We start from the raw sequence: 14,905 nt of genomic DNA on the forward strand, positions 1-14,905 counted from the left end.
ATGTACCCTTCAAAACATCTTGCTTTTGGTATATTTTAAAGTAAGATGCAGACCATCAATATCTTCACTCATTAAGCAGAATTCAGTATTTGCTTGTGATTCTTTGTGTGTGTGTGTCAGGGGGTGTGAAATTTGTATCAGTGAAATGGTAAAATATACAGATTATAAGTATATTCTTCCAGAAGATTTGACAAATGCTTACACATGTGTAACTCAAATCCCGATTAAGATATGGAACATTCCTATCACACAGGAAGTCTGTTCATGCCCCTTTCTAGTCAATCATTGTTTCATCTTGCAGAAACATTCAGTTTGCCTTAAAAAAAAAAAACCTTTCCAGAATTTCATGTAAACGGAACCAAATATTGTGTACTCATCATGTTTTCGGGATCCATCCATTTTGTCGCATGTGTCAGTACTCTGTTCCTTATGTGTCACTGAATAGTGGTTACAATTCGTTTATCCATTTCCCCCCATTATGTGGGGTTGTTTCCAGTTAGAGGCTGCTATGAATGAAGCTTCCATGGATATTCTTGTACAAGCATTTTTGTGGATGTATGTTTTCTTTTCTTTTGGGTAATTACCTATAAGTGGAATTGCTGGTCATAGGACAGGCATACACTTAGTATATCCACCTTATTTTGAAGTGTCTGTTCAAATATTTTGCCCTTTTCTTTATCAAGTTGTTTGTGTATTTATTGTGTTTTAGTTCCTTATATATACTTGATATAATTCTTCTAATGAACATGTTTTTGCAAGTATTTCCTCCTACTCTGACTTGTTATCCATTTTCTTTCTTCGATAGGAAGTAGGATTTATTGGTGGGCGTGAATAAGGAGGAGTAGTGTAGAAGCTCTCAGGAGTGCAGGGCTTAGCATTTGTCCAAAGGGCCCACAATTAGGGATGTATTTGACCCCATAGCCATCCAGGATAAACTACTTTTTCAGGTGCCATGTTTTCAAATTCATCCGTATTAAACTTGGTAAAGCCCCACTTCTTGGAGATGTGGGTCATTTGGCCACCAGGGAACTTGAACTTGGCCTTGTGAAGGGCTTAAATCACATGCTTCTTGTTCTGTAGCTGGTGCAGATGGACATGATGACTTGGCCAGTGTGGACCATGGCCACTGTGCCCTGAAGTTTCCAAAGGCACCTTGAATACCAGGAAATCCTGACCACTCCTTCCTGCTCTCACCCCAAGGCTGTTATGAGTTTTTCTGGAGCCTAGACTGGGGACATCATGAGGTCCGACATGCGTGTCCACTGGAAATTATGGTCCCAAGGTACCTTAGGACAACCTCTCTGAGCAACTGGCTGCATACACTACTGAGGAGGCCACTGTGCGCAGTCACTGCACACCATCATTTTCTCAACTAGGTTTTTGATGAGAAGTTTTTAATTTTTATAAAACCTAAATTATGATTCTTTCTTTGATGGTGATTATTTTCTACCTCCTGCCTAAGAAACTTTCGCCCATTTGCAAATCATGAAGATATTCTCCTATGTTTTATTCTAGAAGCTTTATAGTTTTAGCTTTTATGTTTAGATCTATCATTCATCTCAAATTAAATTTTGTGTATTTTGTGAGACAGGGATCAGTGTTCATGTTTCTCCATATTGATAGCCAGTTGTGCCAACCACATCTGTTGAAAAGACTGCTTTATCTAAGTCGCTTTGGCTCCTCATTGAAAATCAAATAATCATATTACACGTGGGTCTATTTCAGGGCTCTTTATTTTGTTTCATTGAACTATATGTATCCCTTTACACTACCATCCTGTCTTGAAGATGGTATACCAGCTTTATAGCAAGTCTTGAAGTTAGGTAGTGTTAAGTCCTTTGTTTTTCTTTATCAAGATGCCTTGAATATCCTAGGTCCTTTGCATTTCCATAAAATTTTTAGGATAAACCTATCAATTTTTACAAATGAAGTCTGCTGGAAAATGGGGTTTGGATCGTGTTGCACCTGTAGATCAAATTCGAAAAAATTGACATTTGAACAATATTGAGTCTTCCCATACAAAAACATTTATTTAAGTCTTCCTTATCTCAGTATTTTTAAAGCAGTTTTTAGTACATAGTTCTTATATATCTTTTGTTGAATCTATTCCTAAGTATCTATGCTTTTTGGCCTTATTGCAAATGAAAATATTAAAAAAATGTCTTTTTCCAATGCTTTGCTGCTAGTATGTTGGAATACAATTGATTTGTGAGTATTGCTTTTTTATCTCGTGACTTTGTTAAATTCCTTTATTCATTCCAGTTGCTATTTCGTAGGTTAGTTGAGATTAAAAATCACATCATCTGTGCATAAAATTTTAATTCTTCCTTTCTGATCCTTGTGCTTTTTACTCTTTATCTTGCTTTATTGCCTTGGCCAAAACCTCCACTAGAATATTAAATAAATGTAGTGAGAGTGGACATCCTTGCTTTGTTTCTCATCTTAGAGGAAATGTGTATTAAATTATACTAAATATGGTGTTAGCTGTAGGTTTTTCATGGAGGTACTTTATCTGAAATGCCTTCTCTTTCTACTTGGCTCAGACTTTAAAAAATGATAAACAGGTTTTGGATCGTACAAAAACATTCATTTTGCTTCTTTATGCTGTTAATGTAGTGTATTACATTAACGAGTTTGTTCAAATAATCCTACATTCCTAGGATAAACCTACCTGGTCATGACATATATTTTTGTGTATTGCTGGTTTTATTTGCTAATAATCTGTTAAGAAATTATGTTCATGAGGCATATTGATTTGTCTTTTTTTTTTCTTTTTGTAATATTTTTGTCAGGTTTTAGTATCGGGGTCAATCTAGCATCATAAAACAAGTTGGGAATGTTCATTTTTCTCCATTTTCTGAGTTTGTATAGAATTGATATTATTTCTTCCTTAAATTTCTGATCAAATTCATAGTGAAACCATCCAGTTATGGAATTTTGCCCGTGGGAAGGTTTTTTTTTTATAACAAATTAACTTTATTTGATAGATAAAGGCTACTTAAATTTTTCTATTTTATCTTGTGTCAGTTTTAGTAACTTGTATTTTTCAAGGAATGTGTCCAATTTGTCTAAGTTGTTCATAATGTTCTTATTACCCTTCTAATATCTGTGGGAAATGTAGTAATAGTCCCTCTTTCATGCCTGATATTAGTCATTTTGCTCTTTTTTTCCTTTGTCAACCTATGGACCCCTATCCTACTCCCTACTTTTTGGTTTTAACTAATGCTCTTGCCTCTGACTTTTCTGGAAGTCAAGGGTGAAGCTCCTAGGCCAGTCAGTTTCCCACTCTCTACTTCAACATGCCTTTATCTTCTCTTTCTTCCTTCCTTCCTACCTTAAAGGAAGAATTGTCTTGATTCTTCCTGTTCGAACTCTCCTCTGACAGGAAACCCATGTCCTGAACTCCCATTAGGGTTCAAACACCCCCAACACAACATTCTTCTTGATTTTTCCCTCTTTCCATATTATGGCCCACACTGCTGATCATGCCATGGTGTCTTTAGGCATCTCCAGCCTCAGCTCTGGATCTGACAGTTCCAAGTATCAGAGTGACTCACAAGTCTAAAACATGTCATGTTTCACTCACTGGTATTTTCTTCATGCTTTCTCTCCATATGGAGCATGTCTTCCCCCACAGTCTTCCTGGAGAATATTTACATAGTTCTTGAGTAACTTCCTTCTTTCACTTCAGTCTGATGAAATCAATCACCTCCTTGTTTTGTGGTCTCCTTGGACTGATACTGTGGATAAAAGCATCTGTTAAATTTCATTGCGTGCATTTGTTGATGTCTTTGTTTCCCGCACTGATACCATAAAGTCCCTGGGGCAGGAACCATGTCTGTTTATATTTATATTCCTAGTGACTGACATACTGTAGGCTTAACATATGATTGTTGACCGAATATAGAATATTTGCATTTTTTGAAGATCAGGGTTTCCAATATGGAACCACTCACCCTTTCCCCATCACTTTTGCCATTTTCTTAGTACCCCCCTTTCTTAAAACTGTGACATCACTGCTGAGTCTTTTCTCTTCATTATTTACCAACTTTTGCTCTGCTAGGTCCTTTTCTTTTTCTTCCTATCAGTCTCTGTTGTTGCCACTAAATTTTGAAGCAGCATTACATTACTCATGAACCACTGTCTTTTTTTCAATTATTAATTTATTTATGATAGACAGAGAGAAAGAGAGGCAGAGATACAGGAGGAGGGAGAAGCAGGCTCCATACTGGGAGCCTGACGCGGGACTCGATCCCGGGACTCCAGGATCGCGCCCTGGGCCAAAGGCAGGTACCAAACCGCTGAGCTACCCAGGGATCCCCATGAACCACTGTCTTGAAATCTAGCTCTTGGACTTTCCTCTTACCCCACTCCAATCCATTCTCCTTACCACCATTAATTTCCTTAAAACATATTAGGGATAATGGAACTACATCAAAATAAAAAGCTTCTGTTCAGCAAAGGAAACAGTCAACAAAACAAGACAACTTACTGAATGGGAGAAGATATTTGTAAATGACATATCTGATAAAGTGTTAGTATCCCAATATATATCAAGAAATTAATACAACTCAACACCAAATAACCAAATGATCCAATTAAAAATGAGCAGAAGACATTAACAGACATTTCTCCAAAGAAGGCAGACAGATGGCCAACAGACATACAAAAAGATGCTCAACATCACTCATCATCAGGGAAATGCAAATCAAAATCACAATGAGATATCACCTCATATCTGTCAGAATGGCTAAAATCCAAAACACAAGAAAAAATAAGTGTTGGCAAGGATGTGGAGGAAAAGGAACCCTCATGCACTTTTGGTGGGAATGCAAACTGGTGCAACCACTGTGGAAAACAGTATGGAGGCTCCTCAAAAATTAAAAACAGTTTACCATATGATCCAGTAATTCTACTACTGGGTAGAAGGAATATGAAAACAATAATTTGAAAAGATATGTGCACCCTTCTGTTTATTGAAGCATTATCTACAATAGCCAAATTATGGAAGCATCCCAAATGTCCTTTGATAGATAAATGGATGAGGAAGATGTGATGTACACACACACACACACACACACACACACACACACACTGGAATATTAGCTATAAAAAAGAATGAAATCTTGCCATTTGAACAACATGGATGGATCTACAGGATATAATGCTAAGTCAGTCAGAGAAATATAAATACCATAGATATCACTTATATGTGAACTTTAAGAAACAAAAGAACAGAGGAAAAAGGAGACAAACCAAGAAACAGACTCTCAACGACAGAGAACAAACAAATGGTGGCCAGAGGGGAGTGAGGTGGGGGGATGGGTGAAATAGGTGAAAGGGATTAAGAGTACAGTTATTGTGATGAGCACTGAGTAATTTATGGAAGTCATTATATTTATGGAATCACTATATTGTACACCTGAAACTAATATACCACTGTATGGTAACTATACTGGAATTAAAAGAATATATATCAGGAAAAAGCTGCCCTTACTCTTCATCCCTCAAAGGACAAACCATAGCTCCCATTGATTGAGTGCCACTGCCTTCCAGGTGCTGTATAAATGTTAGCTTATTGTTACTTTTTAGGGGCATGTATTAGCCTCTTAGTAAGGATGAGAAAACTGACTCTTAGAACCATACTTGCTCAAGGTCACTCAAGTACTAGGAGGAAGTGGACCCAGACCTCTGCCTTCCCTGGCAAACTTGAACCTCGTCTCCTAATTCTCTTCTCTTGCCAGCTTCAGGCAAAGATTCCTGTGGTATAAGCCCTGACAATTTTTTCTTCTTTCTTTCTTGTAATTCAAGGGCTGGCTTTGATAACCAAGGCATGCACTTCAAAGACTGCGATCTCACTATCTGGAATAAACATTTACTGGCCACAGGCTGGGTAAAGAGCCAGATGAACTCCTCCAACTGGGGCTTCTTTGTTTTAGAGATCATGACTGATTTTGATAACTATTTGGGCCAGTTGTCTTTTCTCTTCTCTGTGCTTTAAATTCCCACCTGTATATTTTATTTATTTATTTTTTCCCACCTGTATATTTTAAATTCACCAATAACAAGTGAGCCTGAGAAACCCTCGACCTCCAACGTTGACCCCAATAAAAACAGAACCCCCATCCAGACAGGCTCTCTCTCCACCTGTGACCTCGTTGTGTGACCCTGGGTGTGCTGTGTAATTACTTTCCAGGTCTTGTAAGTAATAATCCTTTTATTTATTTATTTTTTTTAGTTTCCTGATGGCTGTTGCTGCAGGGTGTCTTGCAATCGTAATGAGAACCACAAGAGAGTCCTAATGTTGGTTTCGCAAAGGGAGATGTCTACAGGCAGCTCACTCAGGCCCAGGTGAGTGCCCCCAGGCATTTTGAGTCCATAGCATTATCGCTGGTAGGTTGAGACCTCACCAAAAAATGCCCTGTAGAGAAACCCTGGCACCTGTCATTGTGTGTCCTTCACTGTCTTCCCAAGAGGCCATGCACTCCTACCCTGGGTCTTTGCTCTCATGGATCCCCTTTCCAGAATGTTCCATCCCCAGCCCCACCCCCATTTCTGGATACTTGCCAAATTTCCACCCTTCTTTTATGCCTCATGCAACTTTCACCTCTTCCAGGAAGCCTGGCTTGTTATACCATCAGGGATATCATGACCCTTTGATCATTTCTTCCTGAAGGTGTTGGTTGCTTACACTCAGTATGAGCCCTGCAAAGGCAGCTGCTCTGCATCCTATCAGCTAGCACAGGGCACCAAACGCAGCAGGTTCTCACAAATGTTTCTTGTTGATGAGGGTTTCCTGTTTATCTCATACCTGGCTCATTCACTCACTTGATCTATGTTTCCCCACCACCCCCTCAGCTTTACTAAGATTTAATCTACATATAATATTGTGCAAGTTTAAGATGTATAACATGATGATCTGATACTGATATATATTGTAAAATGATCACTGTAGTAGGGTTAGTAAACACCTCCATCACCTTACATTATTACCATTTCCTTTTTATGGCAAGAACATTTAAGATCTATTCTTTTTGCAACTTTCAAGTCTATAATACAGTTGTCACCATGCTGTATATCAGGTATCCAGAGCTTGCTCTCCTTGTAACTGAAAGTTTGAGGCCATTGACCGACATCTCCCCATTTCCCCACCTCCCAGCCCCTGGTAACCATCATGCTACAATCTGTTTCTACCGGTTTGGCTTTTTAAAATTCCATGTGTAAGTGATATCATACAGTATTTGTCTTTCTCTGTCTGACTTCTTTATTTATTTATTTATTTTTATTTATTTATTTTTTCTGTCTGACTTATTTAACTTAGGATAGTGTTCTCCAATTCTATCTATGTTGCCACAAATGATAAGATTTTATTCTTTTTTTAAGGCTGAGTAATATTCTAGTGTGTGTGTGTGTGTGTGTGTGTGTGTGTGTATACCATATCTTCCTTATCCACTCACCCATATGTGGACACTTAGGTTATTTCCATGTCTTGCTAACTGTGAATAATGCTGCAGTGACCATGGGAGTACAAATATCTCTTCAAAATTCTGATTTCATTTCCTTTGGTTGGATACTCAGAAGTAGGATTGCTGGATCATATGGTAGTCTTAATTTTGTGAGGACGCTCCACCCCATTTTCCATAGTGGCTGCACCAATTTACATTCCCACCAAGAGTGTACAAAGGTTTCATTTTCTCCACATCCTCACCAGCGTTTATTAAGTCTTGTCTTTCCCTACCACCCCAGCTTTATTGATGTATAATTGACAAAACTGTAAGATATTTAAAGTGTAAGCAATACGCATATAGGTTGTGAAGGGATTCCCCCCACTAAGTTAAATAACACATCTATCACCTCACATAGGGCATTATGGTAAGTGAAAGAAACCAAACAGAGAAAGACAAATACTCTTTGCTATCACTCATATGTGGAATCTAAAAAAAAAAAGTCAAACCCATAGAAATAAAGAGTAAATAGGTGGTTGGCAGGGACTGAGAAGTGGGGGAGATAGAAAGAAGTTGGTAAGAGGACCAAACTTTCAGTTTTAAGATCAATAAGATCTGAGGATCTAATGTATTACATGGTGACTACAGTTGATAACACAATGTTGTATAACTGAAATTTGCTAACAGTAAAATTTAAATGTTCTCACCCTCCCAACAGCAACAACAAGAACGAAATCCCAAACAGAAACCCTGGATCTTTGAATAAGTCCTAAGAAGAACCAGTCATTGGCAAGGTGACCTAGAGCTGAAGCTGGGGACAGGGATGCTGGGTGACAATGACGTGAGCACACAGCTACCGGATACTTGTTTTGTGCTAGGTTCTATTCTAAACCCTTTACACGATTTGTAAATTCAACCCTCACAATAATCCTGTGAGATAAAAAGGACTATTATTAGCTTCATTTTACAGATGAGGAAACTGAGGCACAGATTTTTTTTTCCTTTTAAGAAGTATGTCAGATGTAGCTACACGTGTGGTAAGCACAGCATAATGTATAGAGATGTTGAATCACCATGTCATACACTTAAAACTAATGTAACGTTGTGTGTGTCAGACTATGCTCAAAGAAATCTGCCCACGATCACACAGTGAATGGTAGATCGGGAGCCAGGCACCTTGACAAAGTCCAATCCGACAGCTGGGGAGCTCTCATTCCTGCGTAGGTTTACTCATTACAGACTAATAATGATAACTGCCACTTATTGGGTACTTAATATATGCAATATATTATTCTAAGCACTTTAGATGCCTTGTTTTACTTTAATCCTTTCTCCAAAAAAATCCTATGAAGCTGGTAGTATGACTCACATTTCACAGGTGAGGAAATAGACGTTCAGAGAAAGTTAACTTGCTCAAGGTCACACAGCAAGTAAGATGCAGAGCTGGGACCTGAGCCCAGGTCCACCAGTTCCAAATGGTACATGCTCCTAACCATCCCATCCCACTGCCTCTGCTCTCACGAACTCTCAGAATTATAAGAGTCACCTTTAGGATCTCCTCCTTGATGTGGAAGTTGTTCTGATCATCTCTGACAAAGGATCTTCCCAGCCCAGTTTGAATGCTTCCAGGGGTGGGGAGCTCACTCCCTCCTGGGGCAGGCAGCTCACTCATGGTTGCACAGGGCTGATTGCCAGAATTCTTTTTTTTCCTAACAAGCCCAAGAAGTCAGTCCCCCTCAGTCCCCAGAGGGTCCTTTCCTGAACTGCCTATACCCTCATCCTTCAGGACAGGCTCTGTGTTCCTCCAGCTTTGCCCATGGGAAGATGGAGTCAAATCTCCTGGGCCAGAGAGGGGGCTTAGCAGGCATCCCTGGGAAGAGATGGTCTAGGTCTTTTCATCTTAAGTGGTTTCTGATTTGTCTGGCTGAGCGAACGCCTAGAGCCACTCCTGTTTAACATTCATGTAGATTCCAGGCTGGGCTATTGCAGGAGTAAATCACCCCTGCCTGATATGCACCACCCCCCAATCCCAGCCCCCCAGGACAAATATCCCCCTGGTCTCCATGGCAACAGGGCCATCTGTTTCGCAGAGCATCCCAGGCCAGGGAAGTTCATTTTGTCCCAACTCTGCTAAGTTATGGTGAGTGCAGGAAGAAGCGGGAGAAAGGAGCCTCAGGGGAGCAGAGTGGGCTTTTGTAGTTCCTTGTAATTCGATTTAGAATAAGGCAGCCTGTCAGGGCTGGAAGAGCCCTTAGAGGTCCACTGGCCCAACACCCTCACTTTATGTATAGAAACTGGCTTTAGAGAGGAAAGTGGTAGTCACATAGCACATTAGGGACAAAGCTGGGTCTAGCGGATAACCAATAAACATTTGCTAAATGAATGAATCATAGAATCATAAAGAGTTGGAGGCAGCCAACAGATTATGCCAAAATTCTCATCCAGTGCATGAAAGTGTCCAGAAATTATACTCTACAACAGATGGTCATCCAAACCGTGCTTGAATGCATGAATTGTGCTCGATCACTATCTTAACTGCTTCCATTACTGGACACTTTGAATACAGAAAGCTTCTTCTACATACTGCATGGAAGCCTGACTGCCTATAAATTTACCCATGGGTTGTGATTCTGTCCTTTGGAGCCACGGATTCCAGCCGTTTGTGGGTGTTGTCCTGTTTGACTAGCTCAGGGGAAGTCTGATAGGGCTCTCGGGGGTGAAGTAATTGACCAGAGGTTGAGAGCTAGTTAAGAGTGCCCTGGCCCTTGGGTGGGGGCAGTTGTCTTTTATCTCCTCTGGGTGCTTCTCATTTTCCTCCCATCTGGTGGGCTGGGCCAGCCCATTTCTCATCTGTACCATCTGTGAGGTTAGTTTCTGAGCTGCTGCTTTTGCCTCTCCGGCTGCCTTGCCCCTGCCTCCCAGGGACCCACTATCTCTGTAAGGCAAGAAAGCAGCCCCCTGCCCAAGCTCAGGCCCAGGCCTTGTGAATGGATGGGGAAGGTGTCAGGTCCTGATCCCCAACTCAGCCCTTCCCCCTCAGCTCCTCCACAACTGCTTCAATAGCTTCCATGATCCGTGGTGTGGAAGCTGGTGAAACACAGAACGGCCAAGGCATCTCTCACTTTCCTGCTGGGGAGCCTCTCGTCTGTAATTTGTGGGGAGCTATTAAGCTTCTTCAAATATTTCTGTTGTCCCTTCTCAGTGCTCCTAGTGCCTCGTATTTCCTGCAAGAAACTCTACCTGGGGAAGGGTCTGACGGGGTGGGCTGCTGGCACAGTTCCCAAAGGGGGGTCACCCTGGCAGACAGGGACAGAGGAGTGAGTGTTTGGGGCAGAAGGCAGGGTTAGAGCTGAGAAAGGGGCAGCAGAAGTTGATTTGGAGAGAATGTCCTCTTTTCTTCCTTCCCACCCATCTGGAATCCTGCCCCTTACTCCTAGCCTTCCAATTAGGCTAAGAAGCTCATCCCTCCTGGGACTCAAACATTGCTGAACGCCTTTGGGTGGATTGATACTCGGGTTCCCCTCTGCCTTAACTTTGGGGCTGGTGTTCCACCCTAGGCGGCAGCAGTTTAGCCATTCAATGCAGGTACGAAAATGAGAGAACCCTGAGCAGCCTTTTCCCTGGCCATTCGGCAGCGGAGTTACACCCTCAGCTCTGTGATTGGTCCGTCCCAAGACTGACCGTGGGAGCTCAGGCTGCTATTTTCTTTAAAGATTGGGCGAGTGGGCAAGGAAGGAAGGCAAGCGTAATTAGGACACACACACACACACACACACACACACACACACATTCCGTTTACTTTGGAATGCATTCTATCACAGTTCTACATCCTGTTTGGCTTCAAATAATGCAACAGTCAGTTGACTTGTTGTCAGAGGGTGTAGGGGGGATTGGGAGAGGGTTGAGAAGGGCAGACCTGGACAAACACAGGATGGATATGGTAGCCACCCCCCGCCACCCCTGCCCAGTTACGCTTCCCACATTATATCTCGTCTCCCTTCTGATTGGTGTCAGCTCCCTCTCCGTTGTCCCCTCCCTCAGATGTGTTCACGGGGACCACTCCAACATCTAGCACCAAGGCCTCGGGTGTGCCCCGAGTGGGGCTCTGTGTGTACATACCAGACAAGAAGATGGATTGTTCCCTGCAATAAATATCGACTGATTCATAAATCTGGTTGCCAGATTCAATCAAAGTCTCTACCTGCATAATCCAGGAGCATAAGACGCCAGCTAATTCTGTGCCGGGCCGGCTGATTCCCAGCGGAAGATGTTGTATAAACATCAATGTCTCTTAGCTCCGTGCAACCTGGAGACTGTGTGCAGGGGTTACAGAGAACAAATTTTCCCAGCCGAGGGGGCAGGTGGTGAACACAGAGTGAGCCGAGGGGCAGAAGGTTCCATGAGGCGCGACTGCCACGGCTTCTCCCTCACCATCATCCCCTGGCCTCCTCAACTTGAACCTGTCTCTACAGCAACCACTGCCAGGCTGAACCTGGGGAACGCTGAACATCTGGACGAAAAGCAGAACCAGCCAGCCCATCACTCAGATGTTTCTAAATACCTAGAGCTTTGTACTGAAAAAAGAAACAAACAAAAAAAAACCCAACCAACAACCCAACCTGACAATGATGATTTTTCATTTCATTCAGATGTGAGGGGCACCCTTTTACCTTCCTGCTCTGTGCAGGCCTTCTGCTCTCCTCTTCTGGGGTCAGGGTCTGTGATCAATAATCCAAACTGCTCTGCCCTCCACTGTCTATTACAGGTGTGACTCCAAGAAACCAGCCCTGCCCTGCCCAACCCTGGACAAGGCCGGGTTCCCTGGGCCCCTGATGGAGAAGAGGCAGGGCTGGGAGGGTGGAGGAGCTGGGCTAGATCAGGCGAGGCGCTTGGGGAGGGCCTGAAGGAGGTACAGCTGCTAAGAACGTGCACTAGGCTGCTGGACCCTCTGGGCTCTAATCCCGGCTTTGCTCCCAGCTCTGTGGCCTTGGGCGGTCCCCTGAGCCTCATGTTCTCATCTGTAAGTCAGGGGTAGTAACAGTACCTGCCTCACAGGATCACTGTGGGGCAAAAATCGGTCAAGGCACCTAAGAGCCGGAGCCTAGATGGAACAGGATGTGACCTGCGGTGTTGGCGGTGACTTCAGCCCTGGGCTAGGTCCCTGGTATCCCATTCTACCAAGCGTTTGGGGTCCCTGGAGTGCGTAGGTCACCAATTGGTGCATGGAGCCTGCAAAGGTCAGTCAGAAATCGTTCCGTCATGCTCCTCCCATAATGGCCATGACGACGGCAGACAAGGGGCCCAAGGCAGGGCTGGGTCAAATGTTCCAACTGTGGGGAGAGACAGGGAAGGTCTGATGGAGAGAGGGAGGAGGGTTTCTGGTTGGGTCACTGGAAGATGAGTGGTTGTGACCAGGATGGGAGGGCACTTGAGGAGAGAGACTAGTGTCAGCGAAAGCATGGAGGGGGGATAGCACAGGGTCTGGAGAACAGAGGATGAAAGAGGGAATTGGAATTTGGAATTTGGACTCAGAAAGAGGGAGCTGAGGCTGGGAAAGGCAGGTGTACTAAGTCGTGGAGGGCCGTGAAAGCTCCGTGAGGGCCTGTGCCTCATCCCAGAGGCAGTGGGGAATCATCGAAGGATCTGCAGGAGGGGTGATCAGAGCTGTGCAGTGGTATGGCCTCTCTGGGGGAGGTGTGACAGTGAGAGAGAAGGGGGTGAGACTGCAGAGCTGGTGGGGTGCCCCAGGCCCGAGTGAGGTCATGTGGGATGGAGTGGACGGCGACCCCCCATAAAGCAAAGAATGGGGTCCAGAGAGCTGGTGTACACAACCAGGAGAAAGAGGGTGTAGGCAGCTGGGAGGGGTGGGGGAGATACACCACATCTCTTTAGTGGTTACTCAGTTTCCCTCTGGGGAAAGGGAGCAGCTGTCTCCCTCAGGAGGTAGATTGTGGAGTGTGGAACCAAACCCTTACAAATCCCCAGAATGTTAGAGCTCGAGACACCCAGAGAGAGCTGTGCAGCTCTCTATTTCATGGGTGCCCAAAGGAGGTCTCCAGGGGTTAGGGAGCCATTCCGTTGCCACCTTGCTGGCGGTGGGGAGGGGTGCGCAGAGCAGTTGGAGCCCACACCCCTCCCGACTCCCGCCCTGGCCCAGCTGCTTAAACACAATTCAAACCAAGTCAGCTCCTCAGAGGCTGCCGGCAGCTACTGCCTGCCAGGCCCCAGCTAGGCCGGCGGGAGGGCAAAGTGAGAGCAGCGCCGGCCCCCCTCAAAGAGCCCGCCCGCAGCAGGAGAGACCGGTGCATCCACATCCACACGTGTGATCTGTGCAGCAAGGATTCCAACAGCATGAGGTGCTGCGTTCCAGCAATTGCGAGATATTCTAGGCAGCTCCAGCTCTCCCGCTCACCCCCTCTGGTTTCCCGTCAGTCTCTAGCTGCCTGTTGACTCTGAATATCTTTTTCTAAATTTTCCCTCTCTCATTTCCCTCCCTCCCACTCACACCCTCCGTGCTGCTCTGGCCCCTCCTGATTGAATAGAAGCATATGCTGCAGTGGGGAGAAGTGTGTGGCTGTAATGACTCTGATAATTGAGACCACCCAGCGGAGATTTCCTGCCTGGCCTGGCCTGGCTCCCACTGCCCTCACTCACGTGCTCTCGCAGTGGGGTGGTTTTACAGGTGCCTGGATGTGACATCTTCTCATCGCTTCCGAACGCCGACCCAGACTGTGGCCCAGGTGGCGCTGGCTCCCACCTTCAGAAGGTTAAAGATACAGTGATGGTGCACACCTGTGCCAGGCACGGTGAGACACTCTGGGGAATAAAGCAAGCTGGACAAAATCCCTGTCCTCACAGAGTGCATGTGGGACAGACCAACAGACACATACATACATTAGGGAGAAATATATTGTACTAGATGTCTGGGGGTGTTAAGGAGAAAAGGCAAGAAAGGGGGGTTAGGCCACGGTGGGGCAGACTCGCAATTCTAGCAGGTGTGGCTGGGGCGGGTGGGGGGAGTGCTCTCTGAGAAGATGATATTTGAGTCAAGACCAGAAGAAAGTGAGCCAACCATGTGATGTCTGCAGGGTGTGCGGGCAGAGGGAGCTGCACTTGCAAAGGACCAGAGGCGGAACTGAGCCTGCGGTGTCTGAGGAATGGTGAGGTGGCCCATGCGGCCAGGGAGGGTGAGCAGCGAGGCCAGAAGTAGGACATGAGGTCGGTGTTGTCACAGGGCCTGGGTCATACAGGTCCCTGGTGGCCAGTGCAGGACTGTGGGCTTCTCCCTGGCTGAGCTCCAATCCTGTGGGCAATCCTCCTAAGAGCCAAGCCCTGCAGGAGAGTAGCTTCACTGTGCTACCACCAAGAGCCTCCTCCTCCTCCCCTTCCTCCTCCACTCATCCAGGACTTTCTGGGATGGGGGTGGGACCTTTGTGCTCCTGGTGAAGTGCATTTCCATC

The 14,905-nt window shown here is 44.6% G+C and overlaps 1 long non-coding RNA gene and 1 pseudogene across 1 annotated transcript; one reads left to right on the plus strand and one right to left on the minus strand.

The window, feature by feature from the left end:
• Nucleotides 1-1,269: 1,269 nt before the first annotated feature.
• On the minus strand, nucleotides 1,270-1,372 carry LOC112655733 (small nucleolar RNA SNORA70; annotated as a pseudogene).
• A 4,864-nt stretch (nucleotides 1,373-6,236) lies between these two features.
• Nucleotides 6,237-8,750, plus strand: LOC125755684 (uncharacterized). The gene is made up of 2 exons (XR_007412739.1): nucleotides 6,237-6,351; nucleotides 8,164-8,750. It is a non-coding gene; the product is annotated as an uncharacterized LOC125755684 (long non-coding RNA).
• The last annotated feature ends 6,155 nt before the right edge of the window (nucleotides 8,751-14,905 follow it).

This window comes from Canis lupus, chromosome 9, assembly GCF_003254725.2.
Source record: "Canis lupus dingo isolate Sandy chromosome 9, ASM325472v2, whole genome shotgun sequence".
NCBI lineage: Eukaryota > Metazoa > Chordata > Mammalia > Carnivora > Canidae > Canis > Canis lupus.